Genomic DNA, 13,652 nt, shown 5'->3' with positions numbered 1-13,652 from the left:
TTCTGTTATCCAAAAAATAATGCTTTGAATAGTTGGGAAGACCCAAAAAAGGCACTTTATATCAACAGGGCACGTTATCTCCAATTGCCAAAACTATACTTTAAAAATGAGGTTATTATAAAACATAAAATATTAAATATAAAAATAAGATGTACAATAATTTGTGAAATACATCATGTTTTGAGCAACATATCTTTTTTTTTGCAAATTACTTACCAAAATAAATAAAAATCATAAACAATGTCTTTTTAAAACAACAAGAAACTGCGGCTCCACTACAAAACAATAAGTTCTGCAAGTACTAGAACAAAAAGGAACACTCTCAAGTGCAACGGAAATTAAACAATGCTTTTAGCGCTGCGCCGGGATGCATTTATCATTCACACCGTCGCAACAATCAACGCTCGCAAAGCATCACCTCACGCGAATCCTTTTGCTCCATTTACCCGAGACCGTGAGCACCGAGCAGCCCTCCATAAGAGCCAGGAAACATGAAAACTGCAACGAAAGTAATGCAAAAGCGCAACCACTGCCATTGCGTAACAAACGTGCACACACAACCGGCAGCCGTCAGATGGATCAACGAGGGGGAGTCTAAACTCCGACTCCGAAAGCAAAGAAATGCCCGAGAACTGCCACACTGCCGGAAAGGTTCTTATTGTTCACCTGTCCTGGCTGGTGAAATGTACAGCAACCGGGCGCAGCAGCGACAAGGTCACGCAAAGAACGTGGGATCTTTTCAAATTTTTCCTTTAAATATTATACCTTCATATCCTAGACGCCACAACGCAGCGCCACTTCCTCTTCCTGTTTGCTGCGGCTTTCACAACTTTATGGTGTAGTTTAACGGAGAGCCGTTCGCCATCGTTATTGTGCACAGTGGCACAACACGAAACACGAGTAGCATTATGTCTGCTCTCGCCCCAAACAAACCTAGCCGGTGGAAAATGAAGCAGGACTATGTGGTTTGAAAATCCTGCAGAATCCTTATTTGAGCCGCTTACTCGTCAAAAGGACAGCAGGTGGTAGCTGGGACGGAAGTGGGTACGAATCAGAACACTTTACCGAAACTATAAGCTCCGATGTGCCGATCTGAAACCTTCCAACGAAAGATGACTCCAACCGGAAGTGGTTCTTGTTATAAATGACAGCCGGCAGCATGGTTTAAAAATGGCTACCACGTTTTCCCAATGCAAGCTCTGATCTCCGAAGCATAATCCACGGCCAGCGCTTCGGATGTGCGCTCGGACACTGCACTTCCAATATCTCGATTTGCTCGGAACCATCGCGCCACTAGGCTCACACAATTTATTGCAATTAATAACGCTTACACAGACTTATCGGATAATTGCCATCGGAGGAAAGTGCCTGTCTGGCTGCCTGTCACATGGGACAGAATTTATGTGAAGCACCACCATCGGGCAGCTGATTGTTATCGACCGTTGCAGCCACAAACGAATTCCAAATCCAAATGCTACCGCTATCGGGCGAAGTGCTCGGTAATTGATTTTACTCCCAGCCCATCTCACAACTATTGAAGGAAATTTTTGTGCAACCGTACGATGACTGCACTACCTTCAGGTGGTAGGGTGGATTGTACATCTCTGTTAGCAGAGTGTTCCGCTGGGGATCGATCAACCGGGCGCGATTATGAAGAGAGCGGCTAGAGAATCAGAACCATAAAGGGTCCTTTCGTTTTTATTGGAGAGTTTTTTGTTCTTCTCTTTCCTCTGAAATATTCTCTTAATTATTCTCGAAGGAGCGCTTCATGCTAAATGAACAAATATTGAGCTTTTGCGTTTGGTGGTTTCTTACCTAGAGTAAGCTAGCACAAAGGGTCGGACAAAGCGTGGGCAGTGTTTGGTTAAAAATTTGAATAAATTTGAAGACAAAGTTTAGGTTCAAAGAAGCTGTTCTTGGAAAATAAATTCAATAAGTTACACAGCCATAGTTGAATGGAAATTCTTACATCGTGCAACGGTGCCCTTTGAAGGTGATTGCGGTTGTGCGTTATGAGTTTATTAAAGTATATTATTGAATTTATTGTTCATTATTCAAAAACAGTAACACATTTGAGTATCTTTGTAGTATAGAGTAAAGGGGTATAGAACCATCTTCATTCTTCTCACAAAATGTCAACAATTTGCTAAACTGCATTATTTGAGACCAATAATTTCAAAATTTCCGAATCCAATGAAACACATATTTTGAAGTCTTGCAGGATTTTTTGCTTGTGTAAGATAAAAAAGGCATTTTTAAGGTATCTTTTCATAGAAAGTGTCGAATTAAGTGTCCAATTTTGCTATGTTTCATCTCCGAAACTGAATCAAATTATCAACTATTTGTGACTGTGACCTTTTCTGCATGCCTTAATACATAAACATCAAACACGAGCTTTGCATCGGATTCCATGAAATTGAAAAAAAGGACTCACAGAATAGGACTTTAGGAGTTTGTAGCATAATAAATATAGCTGTTAAGTAGTTATTGAACGCTGAATAGAGTGGCTTACATAATTGCTAAGGTAAGGTAAGGTTGGATTAGATTAGCTCTAAAAGGTAAGGATCAAGCTTCTCAGAATTGGGTAACAAAATTGATTCTAGCAGTTTTGTTATTATGAGCCGGCCACTGCACTCATTGGTAATGAAAACTTAATTGTGCGAAACGTTCGTCTATGTAGCCGTATATATCAAGCAAAAGTTTAGTTTATTTCTTATTTTTTCAGATCGATAATGCGACCAAGTAGTTAGTTTCCCAGGAAACATCATGCGCCTGGTTAGCAAAGCTTTAAATTGATTTCTTCCAATCCCCACTTTACATCTGCTGCAATCTAGCAAAAGTGTAAATTATTTTACTACCAATATAACACCTGCTCCTGTACTACCTTGCCAGCCGTCAGCAAGTGCTATGTGCACATGCAAAGTGATTCACGGTTTCGTCGCCCCGGGGTAAAAGGCGCACACACCAAATTGGTCCACCACTAATTTCTGCTACACCACCTGCCCGCCCCGCACACATCGCATCGCTCGGTCGCAGCTTTTATAATTTTATCACCGTTTTAGCACTCCCCTGCTGGAGCTTAAACCAAACAGTCGCCACCGTTTCAGTCCGGGACGAAAACAACGGCAAAAAAAAGTCCCCCGAGTGGACAACAACATGATGAAAAAAAAGTAACATATCCTCCCTCTCCCTTTTGCGTTAAAAAGATAAAAGCTCAACTCTCAACCAGTAATCTCGGCGCTGGGGCGGAAATGTCGCCCGAAAGCCATTTCTTTGGCCCAGATGGTAGCACACACACATGCATAGATGTACGTACCAGGGCCGTTCTGCTTTTTCCTACCCGAATGCCAGCGGAAATAAAACGATGCCGGAAAAGCGTCCTCTGTTCAAGGGGAGCCATGGGGATTTGTCTTTTACACACACACACACATACACACAGTAACACACCGACACACACACTCAGCTCGAACGCATGCGCTTTTGGAATGGCTACTTCTGAGGCTTACACTTTAGGGAAGCAAAAACAATGGAGCGCCAGGATGTATGTGTAGAAACGGCCATTAATGGTGCAGCAACCTTGTTCCGGCTCAGCCCATCGAGATGGCTCGTGCTGTGTTGAGCTGGGCGCGACGGGAATGCTTGAGGGTTAAGAGGTTGCTCCTCACACAATACCGTTCGCCGTGGAAAGAAGCGATGGGTCGATTCCTTTATCGCTTGAACGATACACGACGGGTGAATGACTGATGGATTACTTACCATCAGTATGTGACACTCGCGTCAAGTGAGCAGTGAATGTAATACTTTCGTCCATAGACACAAAAAAGGGTTTTACATATATTTCTTTAAAATCTTTAATATCAAAATGCGATAAACATCTAAACATACTTTAAATAAAATTTGCCATAACTTCATAAATTAAAAAAAAATCATCCTCCGTCTGGTATGTAAATATCTATCCCCTTTATCGGTAATCTGATCTGACGTTATCCGATTTTCCGCAAATTAGCGATAATATTTTCAATTACGGTTTCCCAGTTCGGTGCCTGTGCTCTTAACGACACAAAAAAGGAATCTACTGAAATTCGGTACCAAGCGCTCTCGGCGTCACCGACCACCAGTTGGAATAAAGCGGGAAAAGCCCCGTCCCACACAAAATCACTCACAAACACACAGAACGTCACAAAACTTTCCCATACACGGAACCATATTTTAGCCGGAGTTTACCCAAGCTGTCCAAATACCGACGCAGGAACGTGCCTTATCGCCCAATCTCGAGAGTTGGTCTTTTTTTTCGGGGAGGGCAGTCCTATCGGAAAACTCCGGAAAACCGCACGTACTAAACGATGCGTTGAATGTTCTGAAATCCCGTACACATACCCGCACAACAGTCGGAAGGCGCGGCTAGGCTAGTGGTGGTTTAAAGTACGCCCCAAACACAATTTATAGGTTACGCAACGGATGGACTAGCCCGCTAGAATGGAGGAGAATGAGAATGTCTGAACTTAGAACTTCTGACAAACCGGATATTGAATCCTTTTGTTATTTTCTTTTATTAAGTATTAACTCAATGAGCGTGTCATTATTGCTATGAGATTTGGCATTGTTGGAAGTAGTCGTTTTACTTCGGAATTACTAACTAACTAAAAGATATCTTCAGAATCCCTATAATTTGTACTGCCGTGTAATTTGTACGACTGATATTAAAATGAATTTCAAAGAATGTTTGCAAATGAATTTCAAATTGTGTTGTACCAGGTCCAGAGTGTCCTACCAGAATTCTGAATATCATTTTGTTCAGAACTGAACAACAATTACTATTCTGAATATTAATAACAATACCATCGAGCTACTCATATCTTAAGTGCGATGTCTACCAAAATCACTCAAATCCTTGCTTTCTTGCAGAACGGCCTTCACGCCCAATATTACGCCCAAGTATCATCGACAAACGCACTTCTTTTCCACTACAGCACTACAGCAACGTCCATGATGGCACTGTGCCAAACGCTTACACAACACTCGTCACGTTAATGCTTACTCCAAGTGCTCTAACCAGAACTGACATAAGGCAGCAGGGTTAAGGCATTCAGTCTCGATAAGATGCGAAACTAACCACAACAAAGAACTACCCATGCTCGCGCGACACTGCACTACGAAGAAGATGAAAACTATTTCATCTCGTCATCTAATCGTTGGTTGGTTTTTTTAGCTCTCATAAGTACGAACCATGTCAGAAGCTCAACACTGGTGTAAATTGTTGTGTCTGGATTGCTGTTCTCGGATTGTTTTTTATCCATTCTTGCGTGTCCTTCCAAGCAATCCAACCAACCCATGCAATGCCAACGAACATCCCAACAGGATGGCTGGCGCCAAAAGCGATCGATAGATTTTTACTACCATTTTGGTTTTTTCGGAATGCTGAGGTGCTGAGTGCATTAAATGGTCCTCAAAAACAGACCGTGATTTATAGCGAATTATTAATTTGTTTTGCTTTTCGCACAAACACTCGTAAGGTTTTAAACCAGCCCCTTTTAGCAGAATAAAACAGAGAACAAAACAATAAACACCAAACGCTGCTCAACGCTAATCCTGATTAACAATGCAACCACACGCCTCAGTAAAAAGGTTGAAAGTAAGGGTTTGCACACAAAATTGGTGGTACAAATTCTGCACTCACAGCATTCGTCGCATTTTGGGGGAGCTGTGGGAAAATAAAAGGGCCACTGTTTCCGGCCAACCTACGTGCCGCACATTCCACCCACCACTCGTACCACTGACCATAACAATGAAGGTTACATACATTTGAATGGGCTAGATGGGGGAGTCTCCCATTATCGTTATCCTTGCGCCATCGTTGCATATGAACTGGAATTTCGAAACTCCATTGCTATGCAAATTTCGAGCCCAGCAACACACACACAAATCCTTTGAACATATAAGCCCGACCACTACGAATGGTGAGCCAGAGTTCTGGGCGGTGGGCCGAGCTGGTCGATTTGTACCAACGTTCATATGTACTGCAAATTTGCATCTTTCATGACGCTTTTTTGGACCGTCGGTTCTGGCTACAACAATGAAAAATTATCCTTCCGGTGGTTTTGTATCCTCTCGGGAAAGCCTATCCGTGAGCGATCTCAAACCAAACGGAAAAAGCAAAATTATTATTATTTACGTCTTTTTCAATTTATTCCAACAGTTGCCTTGTTGCCACTGGGTTGTACGGTCGCTTGAAGTGCATAAAGAGTAAACATTTCGTTGATATAGACTCCCCGAACCGTACAAAAAAGCTCTAGGGATTCATCAGAACAGCACATTTCCATTTAGAACTTTGCAAATGCACCCATTCCAATATTACACACACATTACAGTTCACAAAAATTGGGAGTGACAAACAAACTTTAATAATGGAGGCTTTGCTTCTTTGCAGGGTTTTCCGAGCCACTATTCCAAGGTCAACAACATTTTTCATAGCTTGAGAGATGTTTTTGAGAACAGCTGTCGAATGTTGTATCTGCATCACAATAATTTTTCAGTTCTTCTACATGATTTTCGACAAGTTTACAACTTGAAAATGTATTATGATGCTGAAATGTGACAGCTGACGAAAAACACCGTGCAGGCGGTGAATAATGATGTGCACATTCGAAAACAACTTGGAAAACCTTGAAAGATACTATATTCAGTCTACATCTGCCAAAGATTCATTATAGGGGTTTTCATTTATAGGGGTTGTGGGACACTTCCTTAACTCTTTCTTGTGGGAAGTGAACATTACAGGGTTTTCTAAGTCAGCTTCGAAGGTAAACATTGTTATTCTCTTCTTCTTTGGCTCAACAACCGATGTCGGTCAAGGCCTGCCTGTACCCACTTGTGGGCTTGGCTTTCAATGACTAATTGAGCCCCCCCAATAGCAGGACAGTCAGTCCTACGTATGGCGGCGCGGTCTATTTGGGGATTGAACCCATGACGGGCATGTTGTTAAGTCGTACGAGTTGACGACTGTACTATGAGAAAGGATAACTTAACATTGTTATTCATCGCATGCAAAATGTTGTTCCACATCGATTTGACATTTTATTTCCATCACAATAATTTTTAATTTCTACAGCATGATTTTCAACACGACTAAAGCTAGATTGAGTTTGACAGTTATTTGCTATGTGGTGAAAATTATGTGTTGAAACTGAAATTTAATTTTGAAACTAATAAACCATTTGACAGCTGTAGAAAAACATCTTGGATGCGGTGAATAACAATGTTTACATTTGAATCTGATTTGTACACGATGGGAATTGTTTGCTGAAATTCCTATCGGATTTTTCCTAAAAAGGTGCTGTAGAGTCCGATTCCTAGTGCATAAAGTTCAATTTATAACCCATCAAACGTGTGTTTTCCATTTTATTTGATTCAAACAGTTCAAATTATTAAAAAATATTAAAAGAAGCAATACTTAAACCGTATTCTGAAAGATTGTTGCAGACGAAATTTAACTTCTCTTGAGTGTTATTTTTGAATCACAGATGTGTTAAACTCTGCGATGTTAAAAATAAAATACAATTTACATATCGTAACATATCGCATCGGCGGAATGCAAATTATAGCCATCAACATCAAAAATGTTAAGTGGTAAAGAGCTTAATATTGCTTTGAATTAAAAGAATTTCCTTAAAACGTGACTCACAACAACCATTTCTCCATTCAGAAGTTGATAGGCCCTTCTTTTTTCTGCATGGCTTACCTGGAAAAAGAAAGGAAAGAAAAAACAACATTAATTACACGTTCTAACGACTCCATCAACTAAAACTCGTAGCAAGAAATTCAAACCATCTTCAATTCGACATCATTATCTCGGGAAGTGCTACGAAACCACCTTCGAGAGAGCAGTATCACATTTCCCTTGCAGTAAGTATGCTTTAAGGCAGTATCGATCGGAATGTATGCGCAAAGGTAGTTCTTATTTCTTCTTTAAGCGCTAAAAGCAGTCGATGTTGCAACGCTGCTGGTAAAGGTGGACACGTTTTCGACCTTGAAATCTTTAAACTGCTACAGGGTGTACTTTTATTGATTTTGAGCTGTTTCATACGGATTCACCGTACCTGAATGTTTTCTTTTAACCCATTTTATCGAACAAGGAATTCTACGACACAACTAACTTGTGCTAACATTATTTGTTCATACAATTTCTCTTCCATACTGCACAAAACAGCGTCAACTTGTTCCGTTTTTTTTTTAAATGCGACTTTTTTCCCTCGATGCGCCTCGAGCAATGTGAAATCGCTCCGATGTTTCTCCCGTTTCTCTATGGACTTTTCCCAATCAAATTAAACCCACGCTGCCAGTGTTACGCCAAGTTTAATTTGGTGCACCTCGGAGCGATGTCACACCTACACCCAACACACACACTCCCCATTTGCACCTCTCACCATCAACGGAACGGACTTTCTCGTCCAGCACACGAGCGAAGCACGGTTGTGCTCGATGCTCGCACAATGGGAAAAGCCGTGTCACCTTTCGACGCCTCCGCGAGGCCAAAAGGCAGAACAACAAAACGTGAGTCTTAATCCGAGATGCCTCTATGGCCGCCGTGCTCGTGGCAAGTACGTGCCGGCGTACAGCACCGTACAAATTAAGTTGAAAACGGGTGGAAAACGGGTGGAAAATTGTCAATTCTTTTCTCTAACGACGAAAATGTCAAACGTTCCGGGCCGTTGTTTGAGGGTTTGAAGGGTTGGTTGCTGCACTCTGCTACACAGTTGGCACTCGCTTTCCAGGGGAATCACCCCGTATGACGTGTCTAGTGTCACTTTCTCAGCAATTTCGCACAAAAAAAAAACCATCGGCATTTCGAAGCTGCACCGTACACGCAGAGCCTTTTGTTTTTGCAGGTTCACCCCAGGTTCATTCAGCCACTAGGAGACATTAAAAATTAAACCCAAATCGAATAAAAGTCTCGAGTGCAGCGTGTTGTGTTACTGGAAAGTGCACGTTACCCTCCCCCGGGCGGCTTTTCCCATCGTACCAATTATCGTGTCTTAAAACGCGAGCGAAAAGAAAGCTAAAACAATTAAATGCAATTCGAAACTGTCAGCTGTGGCCCGGTTGCCGTGTCGCCTATCCGGAAGTGTGCCCCGCATTCGCTGCAAGCCCTGTGTCACCTTTGTGGCTGAATTAAAAATCCACCTTTCCGAAAACGAAACATCGGTCGTGCCACACAGACCGATGTGTGGCAAAACGTGGTTCGTTTCATGTTGCACAAATCACGGTTGCCGACATTTTATGACCCGAAAGCAATAAAGATAAAACAGAGCGCAAACGGCACCAGCCCAATCTCAATGTAATAAGCATCATAACCATAAAGGTGCAACAATGTGTTCGGTGGTGTGGCTGGAGATACAGTTTAACCTTTGGCTGGGAGGAGCGTACTGGTGCTTTTCCTTTCTTGCTGGTTCCCATACACTGGAATTGGGTACGCAACCGGCTCTACCCTGCAGCGGCTTGAAGGTGTAAAAGCGTTGGAAAATTTGATTGACACTTCTTTATTTCTCGCCGATTCTCTTCCCCGGAGGCGCCGCGCTTCGCATCGTCAAGCGCACACCGTGTTTGGTAGTTTTATAATCCTCCCGCCGTTAACGATCGCCACCGGGGAGGCACTGAGTTGCGTGTTAACTGGCGTACTGTATGTCGGTGTACGTGCAACTTCACTTTAGCGCCGAAAATGGAGCACTCGAAAGTCAACAAAGCAACAAACCGTGGTTGGATCTGACGTGAAAAACCTTTCATTTTCTTCGGCGGTGTGACACAAAAGGATGATACTGTGGACTCCTGTGTTGTCAATCAAACGGGATGGTTTTGTACATTGATCGTTTTTGTATGAAACGGCTTTTTATTTTATTCGTATATGTATCTAAAATGACTTATTATAATAGCAAAATTTTGTTGAAGCAATCAGCACGTCAACGTTACAGGGTGTAGCTGTATTAGAACTATAGATTTAAAGCTTATTTATCAAAATTGATCTCCGAATTGAACTTCAGTTTTTGTACTCCCTGTACTGAACTGTCTTTTTAGGCCGTCTTTAGGCCGTGTACAAGGACAGAGGAGGCGCAGTAGGTCCAAATTGAGATGAAAAGATGGCGCGGAGACTTCCGCCGTTAAGACCGGAATAACGGACTGACAGACGAAGGCGCGAGACCGTGAGGGATTTTGGACACTCCTGAGGCAGGCCAAGACCGCAAAGCGGTTGTAGTGCCGGATAAGTAAATAAGTAAGTAAGTAAGTGCTGTACTGTATCTCCCTTGTCATTTGTACTATCTATCCTTTTACAGAATTCAAGTGACAGTTAAATTCCATGACTACAGATGATATTCCTGTCATGGATTTTATTTCAGAATACTTCATTTTGCTGTTTATAACTACTTTCATTAGTACTAGACTCTATAACCTGAAGGTATAGCTTCTTAAATCTGTAGACTATAGATATCAAACTAATAAAAACCTGATTCAATAAAATATTGACCTCCAAATAAATGGATTTGAACGGCAAAAGGTGTCCTAGTGGTCTATTCAAGAGACACACCGGCTCTTAGAAGGCCAGACGGTATAAGTTCCCATTCTGATACTTCTTCCCGTAGCAAGGTTGAATTATTGGAATGCTTGATACATATAATTGTGGAAAACCTGAAAAGTGTGGGTCGGTCATATGACGTTTACTTCAAGGAAGAAGACAAATAACAGGTTTGTTTGATGTTTTTGCAAATAAAACCATAGACACAATCCAATATGTGTGAACTTAAGGACTCGTCTGAGAACTGACTGAGAAGTCGTCTTTTACTCATCTTCTTTTTGGCGTAAACGTCCTACGCGGATATATCGGCCTTGGCTTTGGCGAGACTTACTTCTACCACGCAGCCGGATATTCAGTCCATGTCACGGAGGGATGGTCCATTCTAGGCTTGAACCCATGACGGGCATGCTATTGAGTCGTTCGAATTGACGACTGCACCACGGGACCGCCTCACGACGTCCGCGACTAAGATGTCGTATGAAGCTCAAAATAAAGCCAAGATGCATAAACTTGTAATTTACACTAACATTAAACATCAATTTTAGCACAAACGTTTGTCTAGTGTCATTCTTGTGACATGACCATTAGCTCCACCTTAATCTGCAACATCTGATTCTACTTTTCAATGCTCTAGCTTCATTCAAAGGCTTAGAGATTTTGTGATAGTATACGTTTTTTAATGTATTTTTGAGATCCTAGAGCCTTTTTCTTCACAGCCGTGTCCTACAGACATTTTTGATCCCCAGAAGTATGCAAGTTTTGCGCAGGTTCCATTATTTTTCAATAGTTTTAAGACAAAATCCCCCTCAAAACCTTCAAATCGTATAACTTCACGTTCTAACTCTTATTTAACGTTAGTCACGTTTGATAGCAACCTTCTACTAACGCTCCAACCAGCATCGGGCCCAACCAGCATCGTGAAACGGCTCTAGCAATTCAATCAACGATCCTACTTATAATTGCACCCTCTCCACGAAAGAAAAGCGCTCGTGCGCCCGTTCGCTGTAAGTAAAGCGTGTGTACCAGCGCACACAGCACTTTCCGGTATCGATTGCGCCTTATTATTGTTCGCCGTGCCACCCCCTCCCGTGGGAACTAACGAACGTCCGGGCACACCTGGGACAGACACGGCACAGTCACGCCCGGCAGATTATTATAGATACCGATGTAATTATGTAAGCACGTCAACGCTAGTGCTACGAACTCCCACTAACAAACCATCCCCACCGCACAAACGCGTTTGTGCACGAATGTGATGAGTTTTCTTCTACCGTGTTTGTACCTTCGCCCAACGCTCTACCTTAACAGGTGTGCGCACTTTTCACAGTGAAGTTCACGCAGGGGCACGCGGTACGGCTGCTTCTTAAATTTCTTCGCTTCACCGTTACACAAACGCGCGCGCGCCCGCCCGTTCGGATATTGACACCGAAATGTGCACCCACCCAAGTTCCTCTCTATTAGTGTTTAGAGAGTATGTTACGGTTTTTGTTGTTGTTGTGTATGCCCTCCGTCGTCGGCTTCATTTCTTTTACTCGGTCACCCTGCCTGCCGAGAGACGTCGTTAAAAACCAATCAACATACTAACCTTACCCGTTTCGAACTAGATTTTTTGCAGTCAGTAGGAGATGGTAACGACTCGATGCTTCGATAGCTGGCCCTAACCACAACGGGACCAGCAAGACTAGTTCATGCCCTCCACCAGTACCGCCGTGTCTTTCGCTTCTTCGTCTCTTTCGAGCGAAGGTGCTGTTGCTGCTCCTCCGTTTCACCACCCTATGTGCTATGCTGCACGTTTAAATACCATTCATCAAATTTGAAGTACAACACCTTCACCTTCTTCTACCACCCGCTCGGTAGAGAGACACAGGGGGGGGGGAGATCTCGAGACACTTTACAGGTCAATCGGTCACTCAATACTCGATGCGTTACGGACGCGAGTTTGGGGCTATGTTTCTCGGCTACGCCACCATACGCACTACACGTTTCGCGTTTGACTGCCAAAAATTTTTGTCGAGCAAACACTAAACCACCACTACTACCACTTTCTGACTCAGAACCAGCACCACACACAAGCAATTTGGTAGATTGCACGTTTAAAAACACGTTATGAAAACGTATTTTTGGCACTTTTTGAATAATTCTTTTTTGTGTTTTCTTTAGCTCCCTTCAACACAGGTAAACGTAAATTAAATTTGTGGCCCGTTTCGTGTCAAGCCGTTTCCCAATTGGTGGCCGATAACAAAACACCGCACAATTCATGCTCCAGTGGAATGGAATGGAGTGGTTGCTTTTGGTTGCCACGGTCGCCCGCGTTACACAGGACCACACACAAATAAGGTCACTTTCATTTTTAAACCATTCACTCAACAAAAAGCTGCCACGTACCGATTTTATTTTTTTACCTCCCCCGATTAGTCTTATCACGACGCAAACAAAATATTCAATTTGCAACGGTTTTATACGGGTGTACCGTACAGTCCCCCTAAACAACACGTGGTACTCGCGGAGGCTCGCGCAACTGAACTGAAACCGTCGCCACCGACAACTAACAATGCTTTTTTTTTGGACCCACCCCGACCCGGAGGGAAGAAGGGGCAAAGAAAACACCTCTCTGACTCATACTTCTCTCGCTCGTTAACTCCTCTCTCTTTCTGGGTTTCTCTCTCTTTCTCGCTCTCTAGGTGCATCCAGCGTGTGCAGCTTTGTTGCACTTTACAGGCTGCGACGCACACACCTTCGATTACGATGCACCTTGAGTGGTTATTTTAAGACGTCCGCGATTTTCCGCTCCTGACCGCTAAGGCATGATGTGCCTGTGTGTGATTTTGACCGGCTGCAAACAGTGGCCCACACACAGCACACTTTTAATATGGCTAGCGAGCAAATCGACACACGTGCTTGTTCGCTCTCGCGCTCGTTTTTGGGATGCGTTTTGCTACGTAAATAGATTCGGACGATGTTTTTGTTTTGTGTACGGTTGAGGGTTTTGTATAAAAAGTGGGATAGGAGGTGCGATGATTCGGACCGGCCACATCGGTGATGATGTTGGGCCAAATGGTCATCCAAATTGCAACAACAGCAGCAGCAA

General features: G+C 42.9%; 1 protein-coding gene across 5 annotated transcripts in view; it reads right to left on the bottom strand.

Annotated features, from left to right (window-relative positions):
- The window catches only part of LOC120903489, a 154,688-nt gene that overhangs the window by 108,137 nt on the left and 32,899 nt on the right, over window positions 1-13,652 (bottom strand). The window contains exon 1 of one of the 5 annotated variants that reach the window (XM_040312954.1): window positions 12,155-12,248. The exons of the other annotated variants lie outside the window; for them this stretch is intronic. The gene's annotated coding sequence lies outside the window, so the exon portion shown is untranslated. Of the gene's footprint in view, window positions 1-12,154; window positions 12,249-13,652 lie in introns of those variants that run through there. 5 annotated transcript variants of the gene reach the window in all.

This window comes from Anopheles arabiensis, chromosome 3 (genome assembly GCF_016920715.1).
Source record: "Anopheles arabiensis isolate DONGOLA chromosome 3, AaraD3, whole genome shotgun sequence".
Lineage (NCBI taxonomy): Eukaryota > Metazoa > Arthropoda > Insecta > Diptera > Culicidae > Anopheles > Anopheles arabiensis.
The sequence above is the reverse complement of the archived record's forward strand: the minus strand, read 5'-3'. Positions and strand labels throughout refer to the sequence as shown.